A 7808-nucleotide genomic window follows, 5' to 3' on the forward strand; every position below is an offset into this window, starting at 1 on the left:
TCATTTAATTCTACTGGGTACTGAGTTTGGTATCAAATCAGTTTTAAACTATAAAACAAGTTGTCCTCAATGGATGTACAGTACAGTACAAACTGGAAAAAAACTGATGGCAAAATGACCAAGTAGCAAGATGAAAGATGATACTGTAGTCAATAAAATTGTGCCGCAATTGATCCTTCTGTATGCTAAACATATATTTTCTTAAATGTTTCCACTATTCATGATGTATTGTAAGCCACATTGAGCCTGCAAAGAGGTGGGAAAATGTGGGATACAAATGCAATACATAAATAAATAAATATTGTTGAAGAAAATGTGACTCACTGGATATGTATCATAATGCAAATATATGCATGTTCTACATATTAAACATTTGAAGATGAAGCCTTTGAGGTCTTGAAAGTTCATGTGTTGCAACATTTTTTTCCTCAGACCTTTAAAAAGTATCACAACCTACAAAGATTAATTAAATGAATAAAATATACTATCCAGCTTATAATCGAATGAGAAAAACGCCCAAGTTCCGACCTAAATCGGGAGATGGGCATTTATCTCACAAAAACGAATAACGCGGTATAATCAAAAGCCGAATTTGGGACGCTTTCAACTGCACTCCGTCGCGGATGTGGACAAAGTGGACGGGGGCGTGTCGAAGGCGGAACTGGGGCGTGGTTATCACCCGAACAGAGATGGGCGCCCTTCGCCGATAATGGATGCGTTTGTAGCTAGAATTTAGGGCACTTTTCCTGGACCCTGTTTTTTCACGAATAAGGCCCCAAAAAGTGCCCTAAATGACCAGATTACCCCCAGAGGGAATCGGGGATGACCTCCCCTGACTCCCCCAGTGGTCACTAACCCCCTCCCACCACAAAAAAATGATGTTTCACAACTTTTTATTTTCACCCTCAAATGTCATACCCTCCTCCCAGGCAGCAGTATACAGGTCCCTGGAGCAGTTGTTAGGGGGTGCAGTGGACGTCAGGCAGGTGGACCCAGGCCCATCCCCCCTACCTGTTACAATTGTGCTGCTTAATGCTTATTAGTCGTCCAACCCCCCCCAAACCCACTGTACCCACATGTAGGTGCCCCTCTTCACCCCTTAGGGCTATAGTAATGGTGTAGACTTGTGGGCAGTGGGTTTTGAGGGGGATTTGGGGGGCTCAACACACAATGGAAGGGTGCTATGCACCTGGGAGCTCTTTTACCTGTTTTTTTGTTTTTGTAAAAGTGCCCCCTAGGGTGCCCGGTTGGTGTCCTGGCATGTGAGGGGGACCAGTGCACTACGAATCCTGGCCCCTCCCACGAACAAATGCCTTGGATTTATTCGTTTTTGAGCTGGGCACTTTCCTTTTTCATTATCGCTGAAAAGCAAAAACGCCCAGCTCACACATTGGCGAATAAAACATGGGCGTCTATTTTTTATCGATAATACGGTTCGGTCCGCCCCTTCACGGACCCGTTCTCGGAGATTAACGCCCATGGAGATAGGCGTTTCTGTTCCATTATGCCCCTCTATATGGACCATTTGAACTGTGTCCAGTATTCTAGTGCCACTGACCTGGTTATCCAGAAGAAGTGTCTGAGTGGGAGCATAAGTGGGACTCAAACATGTGTAGCTTACAGAATAAAGTACATTATCCTCAGGAATCTATATATGGTGCCCAAATTTTGCCACCAGTCGAAGATGTGCATGCAAATTAATTTGCTTATGAGCCAATTAAATGCAATAAATTGATGTTAACAATCAATTATTGCAGTTAATTGGCATTATTACATATTTGTGTGTGCATCTTCATGATTCCACTATTCTATAATTCTGCAAGTCTAAATCCCATAATGCACAACTCAAAAGAGGGTGCAGCTAGGGGCGGGGCAGGGGCATTCCAAAAAATTGTGTGCAGAATGCCATTTCTGTGCCCAAACATCAAGAGTTGGGTGCCGTCATTTACACAAGCTTTCTGTTGGAGTAAATACTGGATATAGGAATAGGTTTTAACCCCGGGATTCTATAAAAGGTGCCCAAAACTGAGCACTGATATTTGAGCACTGATCCAAGATGTGCACCCAATGAAATTGCCAATAATTGGGTGCTAATTGGCACCAAAATTTGAATTTGTGCACACATCTTGCTACACAATATTCTATAACAATGTGCATCCAAAGCCTATAGCGTAAACCCAACAGGGGTTGTGGCCATGGGAGGTGCATGGGCGGGTCAGGGGCATTCTGAAACATTGCACACAGTGAGCCCCCTTTTACCAAGCTATGGCAAAAGGGGGCCTGTGCTGGTGTCAGCGCGTGTTTTGGGCGTGCGCTGAGGCCCCCTTTTAATGCACCTGGTAAAAGTGTAGTCTTTTCTGAAGGAAATGGCCCTGCAACAAGTAAAGCACTTTTCTAATTCCGCTATATGTTGTTTGAGATATAGTGACCAGAATTGAACCAAAAAACGTGGAATTCTATTGACCTATAGGCAATTTTCCACCTGCACCTTATCAATGCTTTTCTACACAATATCACACTGCACAGTCTTTTCTTTTTATGATTAATCAAATTTACACAAAATGAAAAAGGAGGGAAAAAGCCTCAGCAGTCATAGGTTTTGTGCTGTGGAACTTAGGCATTGTCCATTCCGCTCATGTTGTTCTGACATGAGTACCACAGCTGCCTACTGACTCAGACCAATCATCGGCAAAAACCTCCTTAAAAAAACTCTTTAACTTTATTTAATTTTCAATAATCACTATACTTCAAAATGCTTGCAGCAAACATATAAATTCCATGTGCTTTATAAACAATATCCAATAGCAAAACCCCCCCCCCCCCCCAACCTTTCAACGTGCTCTTTCTCCAACCTGATCCCAACGGGGACCCACCCGTTTCACCTTCAAAAGGCTTCTTCAGGGGAAATTTTAGGTCTAGTGAGCTGCAAGCATTTTGAATAAATTTGATTTTGTATAAATGTGATTAATCATAAAAAGAAAAACTGTACACTGTGATATTGTGTAGAAAAGCATTGATAAGGTACAGCTGGAATATTGCCTATAGGTCAATAGAATTCCATGTTTTTTGATTTAAAGTGGAGCTTCATCGGTGGAATTGTTCAAAGATTTTTGACCAGAATTGAACGCAATACTTAAGGTGAGGTCAGACCATGGAGCGATTCAGAGGCATTATACTAAAGGATTTTCTCCCATTTTCTGATCGAGGAGCTCTTTGAGGCATTTTTTCCCTTTACATCAAGTCATTTTTTGTATTAGTAAATTTTGTGTTTTTGCATATGTTTCATAAACTCCACTCCACAATTGTATTTTTATATAGGAAAAATAGTACATACTGTGAGTATGAGGAGCAATGCATCATATATATGCAGCAACACTGTTACAACATTCTCGCTACTAGGCATGCCTTGGTTTCATGGCTGGTTTCTAAATATTGATCTGAGCCCGACTTTCATTTTTGTACGCTTGGCCTCATTTCTTTTAGATACTTAGGGCCTTTTTTTACAAAGCCGCGCTACCAATTCTCAGTGCGGCAAACGAGAGGAAGCCCATTCAATTCCTATGGGCTTCCTCTCACTTGCCGTGCGGGAATCACTAGTACAGCTTTGTAAAAGAAGCCCTTACAGAGGTACAGAATTCTGTAGCTAATGAAGTCTCAGCATCTGTTATCAATTTATTATGATACATTTAAAAGCCAGATATCGGATATACATTTATAACAGTTTCAGTTGGCATGAGGTCAACATTCAATGGACCTCAGAGTGGCCAAATAAATAGATTAGAAATCCAATTAAAACTATGCCAATTTTTTTTCAGTGCTATCCATGTAAGTGGGGCTGCTCAAAATTCATGTATAAATTTGAATGGATTTCTTATCCATTTAAGGTTATATCTGCTGTTCCTGTGCTCAAATTTCAATGCATAACTTATACAGACAGTGGCTGAATTTCATTGTTCTCTGTATAACTTTTTCCTCTGTTCCAGCAAGCTCCGAATCTTACCCAAATGAAGATGTTTAACTTTTGGCTGTATCACAACCCAAAAGGTTCAAAGTTAAGTACTTCTAACAGCATAGACACCCCATCAGCAGACATTCTCGCGGCACATTTCAAAGAGAAAATTATAAAGTTACGACTCACGATACCAGTCAATACCATGGACCACGTAAAACTCCTTGACTGTCTAGACCCAATCCCAGGGGAGTATCCAGCTGATCGGACATGGAATTACTTCGACACACTCTTGGTGGATAGCATCTCCCAACTGCTTGAAAGATACGCTAAGTCTCACTGCAAAGTAGACATATGCCCTAATAATCTCATAAAATCCGCCCCTCCCCAATTCAAAACAGACCTCATGAAGCATCTGAACTATATGTTACAAAATGGACTCTTCCCAAAAAACAAAGGAAATATCTTACTTACCCCCTTACCTAAAGACGTAAAGAAAAGCATGAGTGACGTAAACAACTATCGCCCAGTAGCATCTATCCCACTGATAACCAAATTAATGGAAGGCATAGTGACCAAGCAACTCACCAACTACTTAAATAAATTTTCAATACTGCACGAATCGTAATCAGGATTTCGGTCCAACCACAGTACCGAAACAGTGCTAGTCACTTTCCTGTCTAAATTTAAACAAGCAATCACAACTGGCAACAACATACTTCTCTTACAATTTGACATGTCAAGTGCTTTCGACATGCTCAACCATGGAATATTATTACTCATCCTAGAATACTTTGGAATTGGAGGTAATGTCCTTACCTGGTTCAAAGGCTTCCTGACCACAAGATCATACCAAGTGACTCAACCACATCAACCCCATGGATACCTGAATGTGGAGTCCCTCAAGGATCTCCCCTCTCGCCAACCCTCTTCAACCTAATGATGACACCATTAGCCAAGTTACTATCCAATCAAAACCTCAATCCATACATATACGCAGATGATGTCACAATTTACATCCCGTTCAAACATGATATAAAGGAAATCACCAACGATATCAACCAAAGCTTCCTAATCATGAACTCTTGGGCAGAGGCATTTCAGCTGAAACTTAATGCAGAAAAAACACAATGCATTATACTTACTTCACAACATAATACAAATAAATTCACCACTATAACCAGGCCAAACATTTCCATTCCCATTGCAGACACTCTGAAAATTCTTGGAGTTACCATTGATCGCAACCTCACATTGGAAAATCAAGTGAAGAATACAACTAAGAAGATGTTCAATTCAATGTGGAAACTTAAAAGAGTAATACCGTTCTTCCCAAGGGCTATTTTCCGTAACCTGGTGCAGTCATTGGTGCTGAGTCACCTAGACTACTGCAACACACTCTATACTGGCTGTAAAGAGTATATTCTCAAAAAACTTCAGACAGCCCAGAACACTGCAGCCAGACTAATATTTGGGAAAACAAAATATGAAAGTGCAAAACCCCTAAAAGAAAAACTACATTGGCTCCCAATTAAAGAACGAATCGCGTTCAAGGTCTGCACTCTAGTTCATAAAATCATTCACGGAGATGCCCCGGCCTACATGATAGACCTTGTTGACTTGCCACCCAGGAATGCTAAAAGATCGGCCCGCACATTCCTTAATCTACACTTCCCCAGCTGCAAAGGACTAAAATACAAACTAACACACACGTCCAACTTTTCCTACATGAGCACGCAACTGTGGAATGCATTACCAATTAGCTTAAAAACAAATTACGAATGAATCAATTTCCGTAAATCTCTGAAGACCTATCTATTCAACAAGGCATACCACAACGAGCAGTAACTTAATGATAACACAATACCACTTCAACTACACTCTTAACACTGTCTCGCTATACCCGTATGCTTAATTCTATATTGTTATCCATGTACTCCATGCAACTCTAATGTATCACTTACTCCAGAATGACGAATGCCATAACGGAACTTTGTAAGCTAATTCGATATTGTCATCCATGTATTTCATGTACAGTGGGGGAAATAAGTATTTGATCCCTTGCTGATTTTGTAAGTTTGCCCACTGACAAAGACATGAGCAGCCCATAATTGAAGGGTAGGTTATTGGTAACAGTGAGAGATAGCACATCACAAATTAAATCCGGAAAATCACATTGTGGAAAGTATATGAATTTATTTGCATTCTGCAGAGGGAAATAAGTATTTAATCCCTCTGGCAAACAAGACCTAATACTTGGTGGCAAAACCCTTGTTGGCAAGCACAGCGGTCAGACGTCTTCTGTAGTTGATGATGAGGTTTGCACACATGTCAGGAGGAATTTTGGTCCACTCCTCTTTGCAGATCATCTCTAAATCATTAAGAGTTCTGGGCTGTCGCTTGGCAACTCACAGCTTCAGCTCCCTCCATAAGTTTTCAATGGGATTAAGGTCTGGTGACTGGCTAGGCCACTCCATGACCCTAATGTGCTTCTTCCTGAGCCACTCCTTTGTTGCCTTGGCTGTATGTTTTGGGTCATTGTCGTGCTGGAAGACCCAGCCACGACCCATTTTTAAGGCCCTGGCGGAGGGAAGGAGGTTGTCACTCAGAATTGTACGGTACATGGCCCCATCCATTCTCCCATTGATGCGGTGAAGTAGTCCTGTGCCCTTAGCAGAGAAACACCCCCAAAACATAACATTTCCACCTCCATGCTTGACAGTGGGGACGGTGTTCTTTGGGTCATAGGCAGCATTTCTCTTCCTCCAAACACGGCGAGTTGAGTTCATGCCAAAGAGCTCAATTTTTGTCTCATCTGACCACAGCACCTTCTCCCAATCACTCTCGGCATCATCCAGGTGTTCACTGGCAAACTTCAGACGGGCCGTCACATGTGCCTTCCGGAGCAGGGGGACCTTGCGGGCACTGCAGGATTGCAATCCGTTATGTCGTAATGTGTTACCAATGGTTTTCGTGGTGACAGTGGTCCCAGCTGCCTTGAGATCATTGACAAGTTCCCCCCTTGTAGTTGTAGGCTGATTTCTAACCTTCCTCATGATCAAGGATACCCCACGAGGTGAGATTTTGCGTGGAGCCCCAGATCTTTGTCGATTGACAGTCATTTTGTACTTCTTCCATTTTCTTACTATGGCACCAACAGTTGTCTCCTTCTCGCCCAGCGTCTTACTGATGGTTTTGTAGCCCATTCCAGCCTTGTGCAGGTGTATGATCTTGTCCCTGACATCCTTAGACAGCTCCTTGCTCTTGGCCATTTTGTAGAGGTTAGAGTCTGACTGATTCACTGAGTCTGTGGACAGGTGTCTTTCATACAGGTGACCATTGCCGACAGCTGTCTGTCATGCAGGTAACGAGTTGATTTGGAGCATCTACCTGGTCTGTAGGGGCCAGATCTCTTACTGGTTGGTGGGGGATCAAATACTTATTTCCCTCTGCAGAATGCAAATAAATTCATATACTTTCCACAATGTGATTTTCCGGATTTAATTTGTGATGTGCTATCTCTCACTGTTACCAATAACCTACCCTTCAATTATGGGCTGCTCATGTCTTTGTCAGTGGGCAAACTTACAAAATCAGCAAGGGATCAAATACTTATTTCCCCCACTGTAACCAATTGTTTCTTTTACTCTGGAATGGCGAATGCCATAACGGAATATTGTAAGCCACATTGAGCCTGCAAATAGGTGGGAAAATGTGGGATACAAATACAACAAATAAAAATAAATAAAAAATATTTTTAGCACAAAAGAATTATTCAATTGACACCCGTTGCCGCCTGCATAAATCCTTTTGAAAACTAAGCCACATACTATGCTTATCTTAGAGTTAAGCATGCTGG

This window comes from Microcaecilia unicolor, chromosome 8 (assembly GCF_901765095.1).
Source record: "Microcaecilia unicolor chromosome 8, aMicUni1.1, whole genome shotgun sequence".
In the NCBI taxonomy this organism is placed as follows: Eukaryota; Metazoa; Chordata; class Amphibia; order Gymnophiona; family Siphonopidae; genus Microcaecilia; species Microcaecilia unicolor.